At 45.7% G+C, this 16,489-nt stretch overlaps 1 protein-coding gene across 3 annotated transcripts in view; it reads right to left on the bottom strand.

Annotated features, from left to right (window-relative positions):
• The window catches only part of LOC139748626 (RNA binding protein fox-1 homolog 1-like), a 354,628-nt gene that overhangs the window by 169,110 nt on the left and 169,029 nt on the right, over positions 1-16,489 (bottom strand). The window contains exon 2 of one of the 3 annotated variants that reach the window (XM_071661935.1): positions 12,760-12,810. The exons of the other annotated variants lie outside the window; for them this stretch is intronic. The gene's annotated coding sequence lies outside the window, so the exon portion shown is untranslated. The remainder of the gene's footprint in view (positions 1-12,759; positions 12,811-16,489) is intronic. 3 annotated transcript variants of the gene reach the window in all.

The raw sequence follows: 16,489 nt of genomic DNA on the forward strand, positions 1-16,489 counted from the left end.
CGGACTGTACGCCTACGGTCCGCGGCCTCCAACAGCCTGACCGAACGGAGGCAGCTTGGTTCTAGACCTAGCTGTGGGGGTAGAAGACCTCCCCAAGCATGGAAGTGTATACATGTAAGGTAAGGTAAAGGTCCTAGACCCAGCTTCACTTCACCCACAAAACAGCTAAGGTGGAATCAAACAGCCTTGTGGCACTCCGTACGTATACCCGAATCTTATGTAATGATGATACTCTGTATTCACCACAACAATGTACTCACCACGATAATACAGCCATGAAATACGGCCTCGGTGACAGGTAAAAACCATGACAAAACAGCCCAAACGGCGTGAATTCATAACCGTAACCTTCAAACTACACCCGAGTCATACCTAACGTGATGTCCCAACGGTAAAAAAAAAAAAAAAAAACCTATAAAAACCCCATGGCAGAACCGCACAGGCCTTTGTAGCAATCCCACAATCATTTCACAACCGCACACTAATGCCGCTATTTTACTACCACCCCGAGCGCTACTTTCATCACACAAGCCTCTCTCTCTCTCTCTCTCTCTCTCTCTCTCTCTCTCTCTCTCTCTCTCTCTCTCTCTCTCTCTCATAATTCCGCAGTTTTTCACGCGGAGTTGCGACCTTCATCAAGTTCTTTCGTATCAAAGTCTCCCAAAAGCTTCGTCAACTCTCTCTCTCTCTCTCTCTCTCTCTCTCTCTCTCTCTCTCTCTCTCTCTCTCTCTCTCTCTCTCTCTCTCTCTCTACTGCGTTTTTCACACCTGATCTGCGAACACTCTTTGTCTTTCGTAAAATTCGACTCGTTCTTTTAAAACGATCGGTTACAATCCTATCACAACCTTTGCCAGTTTGTAAAGACTTATAAATACGTACGTAGTTCTTACATTAGATTTGACGCACCTACATCTTGCGATCGCTTTAAAAGCCTCTCTTCTACTCCAGAGTTTTCATCAAATTATCTGATTTTTTTTCTTTAATACCTGTTCGCCTTTCCCCCCTTTACCAAGGTAGCGCCAGGGGAGAGATGGAGATCCTCGCTTGGCTCATACCCATCGACTTCGAGAAAGTGATGTGATTGGCGGGAAAGATTCCGTTCATTCCCCTGCTCCAACCCCTCTTGACTGCCTTTTATAAGATGCGTGGGTATTGTTTGTAATCCAAAGATTATAATAATAATAATAATAATAATAATAATAATAACAATAATAATAACTAATAATAACAATAATAATAATAATAATAATATTAATAATAATAATAATAATAACAATAAGTTGAGAAGTTGAGGGTAAATGCGAATAAAAACAAGGTTTTCAGTCTAGCAGGGTTGAGGGTAAATGGAGAAAAACTGGAGGACGTGAAGAGATTGAGAAGGTGACTGACTACAATAGCTTGATAGAAAACGGCCAGATGTTGAAAGACAAGTACTGCAACGCAAAATAACACGAACACCGTCTACAGTGACCAGCTTTCTGATATATATATATATATATATATATATATATATATATGTGTGTGTGTGTGTGTGTGTGTGTGTGTGTGTGTGAGAGAGAGAGAGAGAGAGAGAGAGAGAGAGAGAGAGAGAGAGAGAGAGAGAGAAATTCATGCGTTCGCTAAAGGTAACGTAACGAACTCGTGTCGTGAACGAACCCCCGTTCAGCGAGCAACAATGGCCAGAACACGGCCGGTAACAAAAGCCAAGCGGGTAGGGAAAAAAAAAAATATATATATATATATATATATATATATTATATATATATATATATATTATATATATATATATATATATATATATATATATATATATATATATATATATATATATATAAAGGTTGAGACGAAGCAATACGTGTGTACATTCTTTTCTCCGTAACACACGAACAGCGATCACAGATCAAAGTCTACGCCAGGTACCCAATCTATCGACCAACCCCGGTGAACATACGAACGAGCTAACTCATGAATCGACAGCGCTGTCCGGAAATCGAGAAGCTTAACACATCCGGAACATGAAGCCTATAACGAGTCCACATCAAAGCATCACGCCAGTCTCGCCCTCCCTGCAGGAGCGAGCAGCCGATGGTGAGGTTTGTTTGCACGTAGACACACAGACAGTGGTGTCTAGCGCCGCCGTCTCCTCTCCTCCCAGGCGGCGTCGGCGGCCTCGGAGGATCTCCTCCAGCAGGGTTCCGTCTGAAGCAAAGCCGGACTGTTGCATGGTTCGTTCCTGTGATTATGAAGCACTGCGATGGTGCGACTCTTTGAGCACGATTGTACACCAAACCTTAAACAAGACGAGGCGATCGTGGCTACGATGGCCTCCCCCGAGACCTGAACCTCTAAAGAACAGTCCATTATACCAAAGGGTCGTAGAGACGTGCTCTTGGGGGTCGTACCGTCGTGCTCAATGGTCGTATCGTCGTGCTTAAGGGTCGTACCGTCGTCCACGAGGGATATGGAAAAAAGATAAAAAGCCGTATTACCATACACGTTCCGTACTTCTTCAATCCGTAACAGGTTCACAGACATCCAATCCTTGTACACACGAGAGGATGTATATGCGTCCCCTTCCCACGTCTGCCTGTGAACATGCACGAACATACAAGCGTCCACGGTTCAAAAACTTCCTTTGTATGCGCAAACGTGCGTCGATCACGCCTCCTGGAATCAGGCTTAAGAATGCGAAGTGGATCCATATCCGACGGTTCGGGAATAAACATGCTGCTGCATCATCTCCACCACTACCGTCATCTCTCCTGCCACCTAAAGATCCCTCGTCCCCAAGGTGCAGTTGGGCACACACAGACACACACACACACACACACACACACACACACACAGTCGGTGTTTAAGCACTTCTGTAGAGGCAACCCATGTTGGCCAAGGTCCAGCCTTACACGGCACAGAGAGAGAGAGAGAGAGAGAGAGAGAGAGAGAGAGAGAGAGAGAGAGAGAGAGAGAGAGAGAGAGAGAGCAATGTGGTTCTAAGTGCGTGGGTGACGGAAAACCCCGCGTTCGTCCACAACACTTTTTACTAAAACCACACAGCCGCTGGTAAATTATGGAGGACGCACAATGTGTCCTCCTCAGTCTGCAATATGCAAGACACTGCCATCACTATCACTACTAGAGAACCAACACCACCAATAATGGTACCTCTACCACTACAGCTACGTGTAATAGTAAACATCTTAAACGTTCTTATCCTCACACCAGCCCCGGCCTTACCTCCACCTCACCCTAACGTACACCTTAGGTTCATTCTCCTGGCCTGACTCCCTCTACAGGTCAGTCTGGGGGTTCAGGCTACTTAAACTACCTTTCCCAGGCTACTTGAACTGCTGCTCCTCCAATTAGATGATTGAAGGCGCGACCCGTACAACAGGCAAGCCCACTTACCCTTCAGAGAATGAGTAGTTTAAAATCGTACACATCTGTCCTGTGAGACTCAGAAAGGACCACAGTGCAATCCGTAATACTTTTTTGACATCTGTAAATACCAAGTTGAAGTGTCTCGTAACGACAGGCGTTTTCAGTATTCTACTACTGGATGCAAAATACTTCTGATATTACTGGTCATATTTCATACAAAGGCCGCCGTGCCAGTCATGTCAGGAGGGATGATCTTCCCTCCCCCCCGGCTCGTAAATTACACCTCAACCTACCCCGAGTCTAACGGTCCTCGGACCATAGAAGCAAGCGACTGTCCCGAGTGACTGCAGTTGCTTCCAGCGGCGGGCGAGGTAGCAGATCCCCCCAACCCAACCACACCCAACCCTCCCCGTCCGTTTTCTTTTTTCCCCGAGTCCACGACTCCGACGACGTCGCCACAACCGCTGCCATAACTACGTCGTGAACGGCGCCTCCCCCGGCGGTACAGCCACCGTCAGCGTCCGGCCACCATCGTCACTTCTGCGTCTCCGTCGGATACACATCGCTGACCGCCGCCGACCTTACTCGCCGGCCAGTAACTCAAGCTATTGCGGCGATCATAACCCGCCAATAACGCCCGCTAATTCGGCCATCACAACCCGCCATCCTGGCTAATCTAACGCGAGTCCTTCGGGCAAACTGCGTTCTCAATGACGTCATCCCGCCGTCGACCTTTTTTTTTCCAGCACGTACAGGGACATGCTCAAGGATACTGGGATACATCAGAGGTCTATTACCCTGAAAAAAAAAAATCAAACCGGACTGTACGCCTACGGTCCGCGGCCTCCAACAGCCTGACCGAACGGAGGCAGCTTGGTTCTAGACCTAGCTGTGGGGGTAGAAGACCTCCCAAGCATGGAAGTGTATACATGTAAGGTAAGGTAAAGGTCCTAGACCCAGCTTCACTTCACCCACAAAACAGCTAAGGTGGAATCAAACAGCCTTGTGGCACTCCGTACGTATACCCGAATCTTATGTAATGATGATACTCTGTATTCACCACAACAATGTACTCACCACGATAATACAGCCATGAAATACGGCCTCGGTGACAGGTAAAAACCATGACAAAACAGCCCAAACGGCGTGAATTCATAACCGTAACCTTCAAACTACACCCGAGTCATACCTAACGTGATGTCCCAACGGTAAAAAAAAAAAAAAAAAACTATAAAAACCCCATGGCAGAACCTCACAGGCCTTTGTAGCAATCCCACAATCATTTCACAACCGCACACTAATGCCGCTATTTTACTACCACCCCGAGCGCTACTTTCATCACACAAGCCTCTCTCTCTCTCTCTCTCTCTCTCTCTCTCTCTCTCTCTCTCTCTCTCTCTCTCTCTCTCTCTCATAATTCCGCAGTTTTTCACGCGGAGTTGCGACCTTCATCAAGTTCTTTCGTATCAAAGTCTCCCAAAAGCTTCGTCAACTCTCTCTCTCTCTCTCTCTCTCTCTCTCTCTCCTCTCTCTCTCTCTCTCTCTCTCTCTCTCTCTCTCTCTCTCTACTGCGTTTTTCACACCTGATCTGCGAACACTCTTTGTCTTTCGTAAAATTCGACTCGTTCTTTTAAAACGATCGGTTACAATCCTATCACAACCTTTGCCAGTTTGTAAAGACTTATAAATACGTACGTAGTTCTTACATTAGATTTGACGCACCTACATCTTGCGATCGCTTTAAAAGCCTCTCTTCTACTCCAGAGTTTTCATCAAATTATCTGATTTTTTTTCTTTAATACCTGTTCGCCTTTCCCCCCTTTACCAAGGTAGCGCCAGGGGAGAGATGGAGATCCTCGCTTGGCTCATACCCATCGACTTCGAGAAAGTGATGTGATTGGCGGGAAAGATTCCGTTCATTCCCCTGCTCCAACCCCTCTTGACTGCCTTTTATAAGATGCGTGGGTATTGTTTGTAATCCAAAGATTATAATAATAATAATAATAATAATAACTAATAATAACAATAATAATAATAATAATAATAATAATAATAATAACAATAATAACTAATAATAACAATAATAATAATAATAATAATAATAATAATAATAATAATAATAAGTTGAAAAGTTGAGGGTAAATGCAAATAAAAACAAGGTTTTCATTCTAGCAGGGTTGAGGGTGAATGAAGAAAAACTGGAGGACGTGAAGAGACTGAGAAGGTGACTGACTACAATACCTTGATAGAAAACGGCCAGATGTTGAAAGACAACTACTGCAACGCAAAATAACACGATCACCGCCTACAGTGACCAGCTTTCTGATATATATATATATATATATATATATATATATATATATATATATATATATATATATATATATATATATGTGTGTGTGTGTGTGTGTGTGTGGTGTGTGAGAGAGAGAGAGAGAGAGAGAGAGAGAGAGAGAGAGAGAGAGAGAGAGAGAGAGAGAGAGAGAGAGAGACTTCATGCGTTCGCTAAAGGTAACGTAACGAACTCGTGTCGTGAACGAACCCCCGTTCAGCGAGCAACAATGGCCAGAACACTGCCGGTAACAAAAGCCAAGCGGGTAGGGAAAAAAAAAAACGCACGCAAGGCAAGGAAAAAAAAAGTAAATAGCGATCACAAAATGAGACATTCCGTTTGTGTGGAACATTTTTTTTTTTTTTTTTGACTGCGTCGCTTCTTTATATCACAGGTGATTGGTGCGATGTCTACTTGAAATTCACATAAATGCCGAAATTTTTCTTTAATGGCACCGAAAAAAATTTAACGGCCAGTCAGTTATTCCGAATATGCTGACCCCGTGAGAAAGAATGGAGGTAAGCAGGATCACTGAGCACGAGGGTACGACCCTTCGAACACGAGGGTACGACCCTTCGAACACGAGGGTACGACCCTTCGAACACGAGGGTACGACCCTTCGAACACGAGGGTACGAACCTTCGAACACAAGGGAACGACCCTTCGAACACGAGGGTACGACCCTTCGAACACGAGGGTACGACCCTTCGAACACGAGGGTACGAACCTTCGAACACAAGGGAACGACCCTTCGAACACGAGGGTACGACCCTTCGAACACGAGGGTACGACCCTTCGAACACGAGGGTACGACCCTTCGAACACGAGGGTACGAACCTTCGAACACGAGGGTACGAACCTTCGAACACAAGGGAACGACCCTTCGAACACGAGGGAACGACCCTTCGAACACGAGGGTACGACCCTTCGAACACGAGGGTACGACCCTTCGAACACGAGGTACGAACCTTCGAACACAAGGGAACGACCCTTCGAACACGAGGGTACGACCCTTCGAACTCGAGGGTACGACCCTTCGAACACGAGGGTACGAACCTTTCACCACGACAGTGCGACCTTTGAATACGACGGTACGACCTTTCAGACACGAGGATACGACCTTCGAACACGACGGTACGACTCCTGGATGGCGTGACGTCCGACTTGACCATTAAGGATTCAAGTCGAAGGCCATCAATACCCTAGTACTGGTCGTGCTGTCGTGCTCAAGGATCAAAAGACTAACAGCCCTACCCCCACGCCACACACACACACACACACACACACACAGACCCTCCCCTCGCCTGTGGTGGAGAGCGGCTAGGCTTGAGTAGGGCCCCTCACGGAAACTTTCCCACGCCGTAGCAAAACCAATGAGAGAGAGAGAGAGAGAGAGAGAGAGAGAGAGAGAGAGAGAGAGAGAGAGAGAGAGAGAGAGAGAGAGAGAGAGAGAGAGAATGCGTCGTTGTAACCCAACTCATCTGATCAAGTCACGGAACTGAGGCAAGCATACACAAAGCCACACACATACAAACACACACACACACACACACACCTTTTTTTTACCCTGCACGAGCTATCATGCCTGCAACGCTCTCTCTCTCTCTCTCTCTCTCTCTCTCTCTCTCTCTGATTGAGCGTGCATGATCACATGAGCAGTCTCATTTTAAGCAGGTAATGCGCTCGTCCATAACAGAAATAGGGTTATATCTCAGCGTATGTTTTACGATGGCTCTGGAGGTTTTCTAACCCCCCACCCCAACCTCCCCAGCTCAGTCTGGGGTCTTACCTTTGTGTTACGTGTGAACCTTACGATGGTTTATGGAGGTCTTCTGACTCCCCCTTCCCCCAACAACTGGGTATGTGACCTTACCTTACGTACACTTTACGTGGGGGAGGGATAAATTGTAGGGGTTGAAGACCTCCGAAACCACAGTAGTGTACGTGAGGTACGGTAAGGTCACAGACCCAGCTGTTGGGGTAAAAGACCTCTGAAACCATAGCATTGTACGTAAACTAAGGTCCCGAATCAACTTGTGTGGGTAAGGACCTCCGAAATCATCGTAAGGTATACGTAAGGTAAGGTAAAGTGTGCCAGACCCAGCTGTGGGGGTGGATGACCTCCAAAACTATCGTAAGGTACTTGTAAGATAAGTTAAGGTCACAGACACAAATGTAGGGTAGAAGACCTCCGAAACCATCATAAGATACCCGTAATACAGGGTCATTAGACACGTTTACACCAAGGTCTTCTAAACTGCTCATCAGAGACCCAATGGGTGTCCATTTCTGTCTGGTATTCCGTTCCGAGTTCCGTTTCTTTACCTCCTCAAGCCGGGAGTTTGGAACTTCCCTCCGTTAAAAAATCTCGTTACGTTCCAGCGCGCCAAACCTGAATTATATCCAAGTGACTTCTACGCGTCTCACACTGATGTAATTACTATCAACAGCAGAGGATTATATGACATAAAACTGTGGTTCGTCCCTCTGTCTATGTCAGATATGAAGGGGAGAAACAAGATACAGCTTTTTGAACTTAGGGGCACTGAAAATTGCATGATTTGCAAGAATGCTTTGCGATACAGTTCCTAAAAGTACAGAAAATATGTGTGTATATATTTATATATATATATATATATATATATATATATATATATATATATATATATATATATATATATATATATATATATATATATATACACACACTCAGAGGCACTGAAAATTGCCTAACTTCCAGCAATGTTTTGTGATCTATGAATTAATAAGTAAGTCCTTCTTAAATACTTTCCAGTTTACCCCAACGTACACATCTTGTGAGCCGTATACGAAACCGTGGTCACAACTGTCAGAGAGACCCCCAGGATAGTCCTGTGACTATTCAAGCATAATTTTTGTTGGCTTTCCAAAAGCCACGATCGTTCACTTGCGTCTCAAGTGATCATCCAACAACTGTGGCAAGGACGGACAAGATCCCACTGCTACGAAGACCACGGTGCCCCGGGTTATGTAAGTCATGCGAGTCTCCTTGATGTCAGGATCCTATTGGAGAATTTCTGCGGATGTTCGACGTCGGCGCTACTGGTCGTGGCACGTCTTTGGGAGCTGCTTCGCCTCATCTTTTATGGACGGGGGAGACTGTGAGTCAGCCTCAAAACTTTCTGGTGCTGTTGCGTAATGATGCGTATATGTAAAGTACGATACTCATCTTGAGTGACAGGACAGCCGCCTCTGTGTTGATAACTCCATATTAGCGTGTGTGTGTGTGTGTCTGGTAGCGAGGCGGCTCTCGGGACACGGCGAACCAGCTCTGGTCGAGAGGGGAACCTGGATCGGCCGCCACCTTACGTGGTGGCCTAGCACAGCTTTGATTACCATAAATTTTAAGCAACGGCTTATTAAGTCTCAGCAGCCAGTCACACTGTCACTGTCCAGGTACCTTTCGCTTGGCTATCCCGTCTTCATCCACATGGATTACCAATTCTGGAGACCATTACTGTCCTCCAGCTGATAACCTCCACATAGGCCATCTTTATTACCCTGTCTTCACCTACATTGATTTCAAACTTTGGGTATCATTACTGTCATCCAACAGCTAAAACCTCGTCACAGACCACCAGGTATGTTACCTGTCCTTCCAATGTACTGTCACCCAGCAGCTAACATCGACACAAGACCATCAGGTCTATAATCTGTTCTCATGTACCATCCTCTAGCAGCTACCCTCGTCGCAGACCATCAGGTCTCCTGTTATCTGTCTCGTCTTAGACCATAAGGTCTTTAGTCATCTACCTTCCATGTGTGCTCCAGCAGATACCCTCGTCATAGCCTACCATAAGTCTCTGTTTTCATATTGTCCCACATATTGTCCTCCAGTGGATAACCTCGTCACAGACCATCATGTCTCGTACCATCTGGCTTTCCCATATACTCTTGTATGCTGCCCTCCAGCATATATAACCTCGACATACCCCATCAAGTCTCCTGTTCACTGGCTTCCCCGACGTGCCAGACGGTACATACAATATACAACACGAGTGTGTGTTATACATTCCTGGCTGGGACAGCGTCAGTACTACAGCGGCCGAAATGAAAAACCAAGACGTAAGCTTACACCTCGGCCTATCACCACACCGGCGATCCTGGGGTTCCCCACAAAGGGCAGGTTTCGCAATGAGCCTCGAAACCCGATCGCCAACACAACTGCCAACGGGGCAGGGTTAAGGGACACCACCACCTTTCTACAACTATTTTCCCCGCCCATATACTTTATAACCATGTCACCGCTGTACAGTCCATCGTCTGTAAATGCTACAGGCTATGTTTTAATCTACACAGCCTGCAGATACGAGTGACACCTGTGGAGTTAACGGAGTGGAGATTTAAAAATGGGCCTGAATACGTATGAGCGGTCAATATGTGGCGGTGAGGTTCTAGGTCTTGAGCAGCGTGACCGAGAGGAGGTCCAACATGGCAGCTTCGTCTCTGATCAACAGCTGTGGAGCCAGAAGGCCACAAGATGTCGCAAGGTATACATATGTTAAGGTAAGGTAAGGTAAGGTAAGGTAAGGTAAGGGCCCAGTCCCAGCTGTTGGATTAGAAGACCTACGTAACCATCGTATAGTATACGTTAGATAAGGTAAGGTCCCACTCCCACGAAGCATTATAAAAAATGGGAAAAGAAAAAAAAAATTGGGCGGTTCATTGAAAGGGGCATCGGTGCGCCACTAGGTAGCAGCAGCGCGACCCACATACTAAAAACCCCCTCCTTGTTTACGGTAATATCCCCGGCAGCAACTAGACTTCATCTGCAACCCGTCTGACCAGCTCTCCATACACAGCAGCTGGCTCCTGCTGACGTCCATGATGAATCACCGGTGAACACCATGACCCACCGAGGCGGCGCATGGGAACAGCCCAGGCAGATGGACACATCTCCTTTATCTAGGAATGCTCTACTCCTCCCGGCACACACACACACACACACACACACACACACACACACACACATACACACACACAAAAGGTTTCTGGGATAGTGTGCGTGAAGGGCGCACGACAGAGGGGTAAGGACAGAGAGCACACCCTGTGGTGGGGTGGAGGCTACGATACATCGTCAAAGCAGAGGGGTGACAGGTGGATCTGTAAGCAGTACGAGTTGAGGCAGCAAGGCTTAGGACGTGCGGTGTGTACGACACTTTTTGACGGTGTGCTGTGGACGGATCAGTCAGGCCAACGTCCATCAGCAGACGGAACTCTCTCGTCAACACACACACACACACACACACACACACACACACACCAAACTTGTTTATTAAGTCCTGTTACTGAATTCAGCATTAGAGATACCTGTATGTATGAACCAAACCAGTTTACAGAAGCCAGATATAGTAAGCGCGAGTGCTGCTCGCTTGAACATCAAACTAGTTTCCTGAGCTCAGGAAGTAGATAAACATATCTCATATGACCCCGAACACCACAAACAAGTTGATTGGTTGACACACGAGACGCGCAGTACTGAGCTATCTTTGTCAACATCCAACAAACCAGTTGACCAAGACACAATCACATTAATTTACCAAACAGAGACGCAAGTGGCAGACTGAACTATCAACAACAACAAAAATATCGAATCAAAAATCATGTGATAAACAATGAAAGAAAAAAATTAATTCAACAGTGACACACACACACACACACACACACACACACACACACACACCAACAGAGGACATTTTACTATCATCCTCAATGGTTATAATACATGATGTGGAGTCAGTAAGTGCAATTTACTCAAAATTATAGTGGATGTCTCCATGCAACATGTCATACCCTGGTACCTCTCATACAATGAGAACGTATTCTTTCTGCCATGTTCCAAGTCTACGTAACCAAAATTTTCACCAAATTCTTCAATCCTTACAAAATTTCATCTCTTCTTCGTTCTCTGTTCTTCCTCCGTCATCATCCAAGGTTTAGCGACTCTGTAGAGCGATGAGGTGAGGATCTGGTGGTGGTGGTAGCCAGGATGTCCTAGGGAATTCCTCTCTCACCCATGAGCTTGGGGGGGACTGCAGGCTGCACCGTCCAATAGCCCGGTCGATCAGCGTTATTACCCAATCCATAACCTACTGACACTTGATACCTTGATGCTTTCGACAGGGTGAAGGCAGAAAGTGTGGAGATGAAGATAATCTATTGAAGGAGACAATAAGGGACAGAGTCACTGATATGTTGCATTCAAGAGACAGTCATGTCTTCCTCATCACGACGGAGCGTGCGCCTATCCACACTCAATAAGAGTTGTTCCATCCTTCACGTCTCTCAGTTGTGGCGAACCAAGTTGCTAGGGAGACATAAACAAGAAACAGAGATGTCTTCTATATCAGCAGGAAACAGATGTCTTCTATATCAACACGAAACAGAGATGTCTTGTATATCAACAAGCAACAGAGATGTCTTCTATATCAACAAGAAACAGAGATGTCTTGTATATCAACAAGCAACAGAGATGTCTTCTATATCACCAAGAAACAGAGATGTCTTCTATATCAACAAGAAACAGAGATGTCTTCTATATCAACAAGAAACAGAGATGTCCTCTATATCAACAAGAAACAGAGATGTCTTCTATATCAACAAGAAACAGAGATGTCTTCTATATCAACAAGAAACAGAGATGTCTTCTATATCAACAAGAAACAGAGATGTCTTCTATATCAACAAGAAACAGAGATGTCTTCTATATCACGTCAGAGTGTAGGCCTAACCACGAGCGACACAGCACTGTCTTCTACATCACGTCGTAGTGCAGGCCTAACCACGACAGAAACAGTCTGATGTCCTCTATATCATGCCATGGTGTAGGAGGCACTATCCACGACAGAATCAGTCATGGCATGCCAACATGACCCAAGTGAAAGCCTATCCCACCCCTGTGCGGATGTACTTCACCAACAGTACGTAATCCCAACCTTACATCCCACTGTATAGGACTTGTCCCAGCCACGTGCAGATGCATCTTAAGAAACAGTAAAGTTGTCCTTACATTTCGCAGAATAGGTCTATCCCATCCTTGTCTCACGTCATGGATACGTACCTGCAAAAGAGGGAAAAAATACGGTTAATATCTCCTCCAACTATCCAAAATACAGTAAATATCTCCTGCAATCATACAAAATACGGCTCATATCTCCTCCAACCATTGAAAATACAGTTAATATCTCCTCTAACCATTCAAAATACAGTTCATATCTCCTCTAACCATCCAAAATACCGTTAATATCTCCTCCAAACCCAAAATACTGTCAATATCGCCTACCACAAAAATACCGTTAATATCTCCTCTCCAACCACCATAATAAACGACTGGGCGGGATACAGGCAGCACTGATTCAGACACACACACACAAACACACACACACACACACATACACACACACACACACACACACACACACACACACACACACACCTAACATATGGAGGTTCAATCCGCTACTGAGGACAACCGATGCTACTTTCTGCCACGGGGAACCCGTACTATATACATACCTGAATATCAGCTTTCAAACAGGTTCCAAATCTTCCCCCATTTACTTATACTCGCGTAACATGATACGATGGTTATAATAGAGGAGGTAACTGGTTCCCCTAAGGCCCACCAGTGTGTGTGTGTGTGTGTGTGTGTGTGTGTGTGTGTGTGTGTGTGTGTGTGTGTGTGGCCTCTCAAAGCCGAACCGATGCATGTCGGTCAGCTATGACGGGATGGTGTTGAAGTCTACATGTTCCGCCGGGCTCAATGACAAAATCGTATGTATTTCTACGAGAAGTTACGTGCACAAGGTAATCAATGGGCCGGGAATGAGAGAGAGAGAGAGAGAGAGAGAGAGAGAGAGAGAGAGAGAGAGAGAGAGAGAGAGAGAGAGATGAGAGAGAGAGAGAGAGATGAGAAGGAAGGGGAACAAGGAGTCGATCATATTTGTGGCAATTTCTGGGATGCATAAAAAGGGGGCCAGGCGTGAACAGGTAGATAAGAGACGAGCGAGATAGTTACGTCCGTAGACTGGTGGGTAGATAAGAGGGCAGTTCGGGTGCTGGCTGGCTAGCTACCACTGGCAGTAAGAACGAAGCTGGGGGTAACATTCTTGGCAGAGGTGCACCGCTCCTTGCTACCTCTGCACACTCGGTAGTGCCCGCGCCCCCAATACCCCTCCTCCCAACCCACAACTCACGTTATGCTGAGGGCTACTAGTGTGGACACATGACGGGCCCATACCCGACACGGCACGGGGACCCCACAGTGCCCAAATGGCGTCCTAGCTACGTCTCTTCCTTGTATATCAAATGCCTCTTTATATTTCTCTTTCTTGTATCTCCCCTGATGATGTGATCGTCACACGAAAGTGCACTTGGGAACGTAGCGTGTTTCATTTCCCTACTCGCCATGGTCTTCATCACACCTCCAATTTTCCCCACCCTCCTCCCATCATTAGCCTTGCTGCTCTCATCGTTCCCAAATACCTACGCTCATTAACAACCAAATTCCCTCCCATCCAAAATGATATTACACTGTAATTGTCAATCTGTCCCTAAAACAAAAACCCCCTTCCCCTTACTCCTATCTAATTTCAGCAACCTCCACCCACCAACACACACACACACACACACACACACACACACCAAAGCGATCCACCGAACTATTTATCTCCTACTCCAGTTCGGTTCATTATAATCTTCATATAACAACTCCTGTAACTTCCCATGTGTTCCACTAGAGTTCAGCAATAAATTAACATCACCTTACCTAACTCTCTCCCCTCATTAATGTCCTCCTCTTTGGAAGTTGAGAACATCCCAGAGGACAATGTTACAATTTTGACGCTTACCTTACCTTACGTATACCTTATGATGGTTTCGGAGGTCTTCTACCCCCACAGCTGGGTCTGGGACCTTACCTTACCTTACGTATAACTTACGATAGGTTTCTGAGGTCTTCTACCCCCACAGCTGGGTCTGGGACCTTACCTTACCTTAAGTATACCTTACGATGGTTTCTGAGGTCTTCTACCCCTACAGCTGGGCTCTGAGACCTTACCTTACCTTACGTATACCTTACGATGGTTTCTAAGGTCTTCTACCCCCACAGCTGGGTCTGGGACCTTACCTTACCTTACGTATACCTTACGATGGTTTCTGAGGTCTTCTACCCCCACAGCTGGGGTTTGGGACCTTACCTAGCATCCTGGCTGATCAACCAAACATTGTAGACGTACAATCGAGCCATTTGTAAAGGTCTCCAGCCAACAGTCCACACCGCTTCTAATGGTTTCAGCCAATGTACTAAATAATCATGGACACCAGATGTCTGCAACGTTTTTCTCTCATTGTCCTTATATCACCTACAGTTGTCGGTGATAATTCTATAGTCTCTCTTGCCTGTCACATTCCTATATCTACTTCACACCAGTAACTTATCGCACCGTTTACCGTCTCCATATCTCTCACACCCACGCAACAATGCCATCATAAAGCTCTTAATGGCACTAAGAAGTCACCGAGGTACACCGCAGGGAGTTAGAGCGTCTTAAATACCATTCTTATCAATGTCATCCTACTCGCCTCTACATCCGTCAAATGCTGCTTAAAACTTCTTTCTATCTGTGGCGTTTCTTCGCTACTACTCGGTGAGTGTGAACTTCTAGTCTACACATACTGTTCTCTGCTTCCCATTCTAAGTCCAGTCTGTGTTTCATATACAAGCGGTTCGCGAATCCCTTTTACCATATGTCTTGCTAACTCACTCACTATTCTCTGTAATTCTTACGATAATCTACTGTATCTTTCTTCACGGGAGCGATCGTTGCCTTGGTCAACAGCACAAGGCCACAGGTATACTCTTTCCATACTGCCCAACATACTTTCCAAAGCCCCCCCCCCCTCTCTCTCTCTCTCTCTCTCGTGTGTGTGTGTGTGTGTGTGTGTGTGTGTGTGTGTGTGTTATACGGGAGGCGACGTGCTCTCAATGGGCTGAACCAGGGCATATGAAGCGGCCAGGAGAAACCACGGAGACGTCTGCGGGGCCTGGCTGTGTACAGGGTGGCCTCTGATTTCGAGAGAGAGACAGAGGATGAGCGAATGAGGCCATTTCTTCATCTGTTTCAAGCGCTAACTTCGTAAACAGGCAACGCAAAACCACGTGAGAAATATATATATATATATATATATATATATATATATATATATATATATATATATATATATATATATATATATATATCTTTCTAACTGTCCCAAGAGCTCTTTTTTTGGAAGGGGTCCCAGTGTTACCCCAGCACCCCTTTTTCCAGGATCCCCTGCTGTAGCTCCGAGGCTGCTGCGTTACATTGGGTTACAGCAATACCATCTGTATCCACGTTACGTTACAGCAATACCATCTGTATCCACGTTACGTTACAGCAACACTATCTGTATCCACGTTACGTCAAAGCAACACAATCTGTATCCACGTTACGTCACAGCAACATTGTCTGTACCCACATTACGTTACAGCCAAATCCAGGTAAGTTCAAGACCCCGACCCGTGATGTGCTCCACACACTACAGAGACAACTGATCTGTTGTAACCTGCAACTTTCAACGTGGCCGAGATCCTGTCTTCACATAACGCGCAATAACACTATCCACATACCACAATGACTCACTCAATGTGTGTGTGTGTATATATATATATATATATATATATATATATATATATATATATATATATATATATATAT

Source organism: Panulirus ornatus, chromosome 1 (assembly GCF_036320965.1).
Source record: "Panulirus ornatus isolate Po-2019 chromosome 1, ASM3632096v1, whole genome shotgun sequence".
Lineage (NCBI taxonomy): Eukaryota > Metazoa > Arthropoda > Malacostraca > Decapoda > Palinuridae > Panulirus > Panulirus ornatus.